The sequence below is a fragment of the Acyrthosiphon pisum genome, chromosome A2 (assembly GCF_005508785.2).
Source record: "Acyrthosiphon pisum isolate AL4f chromosome A2, pea_aphid_22Mar2018_4r6ur, whole genome shotgun sequence".
NCBI lineage: Eukaryota > Metazoa > Arthropoda > Insecta > Hemiptera > Aphididae > Acyrthosiphon > Acyrthosiphon pisum.
The window spans coordinates 116,342,644-116,343,468 of record NC_042495.1 but is presented as its reverse complement, the minus strand read 5'-3'; positions in this window follow the sequence as shown (position 1 = coordinate 116,343,468).

Below are 825 nucleotides of genomic sequence, written 5' to 3'. Positions count from 1 at the left end.
TCATTTTAGACTTTTTATCTAATATGAATTATTTTATTTAATTCATGATTTTTTCTACAAGGATTTTTAATTTAATTTAGATTTTTCAAGAAATAAATACATAATTTATTGAAATTCTAATTTTTTGAAATATTTTTTTATTCAAATTAGACTTTTTTATCTAATTTGAATTATTTTATTTAATTTATGATTTTTTTTCTACAAGGATTTTTAATTTAATTTAGATTTTTCAATAAATAAGTCCATAATTTATTGAAATTCTAATTTTTTTGAAATTCTTTTTTTATTCATATTAGACTTTTTATCTAATTTGAATTTTTTTATTTAATTTAGATTTTTCAAGAAACAAATACATAATTTATTGAAATTCTAATTTTTTGAAATATTTTTTATTCATTTTAGACTTTTTATCTAATTTGAATTATTTTATTTAATTTATGATTTTTTTCTACAAGGATTTTTAATTTAATTTAGATTTTTCAAGAAATAAATACATAATTTATTGAAATTCTAATTTTTTTGAAATTATTTTTTTATTCAAATTAGACTTTTTATCTAATTTGAATTATTTTATTTAATTTAGATTTTTCAAGAAACAAATACATAATTTATTGAAATTCTAATTTTTTGAAATATTTTTTATTCATTTTAGACTTTTTATCTAATTTGAATTATTTTATTTAATTTATGATTTTTTTCTACAAGGATTTTTAATTTAATTTAGATTTTTCAAGAAATAAATACATAATTTATTGAAATTCTAATTTTTTTGAAATTATTTTTTTATTCAAATTAGACTTTTTATCTAATTTGAATTATTTTATT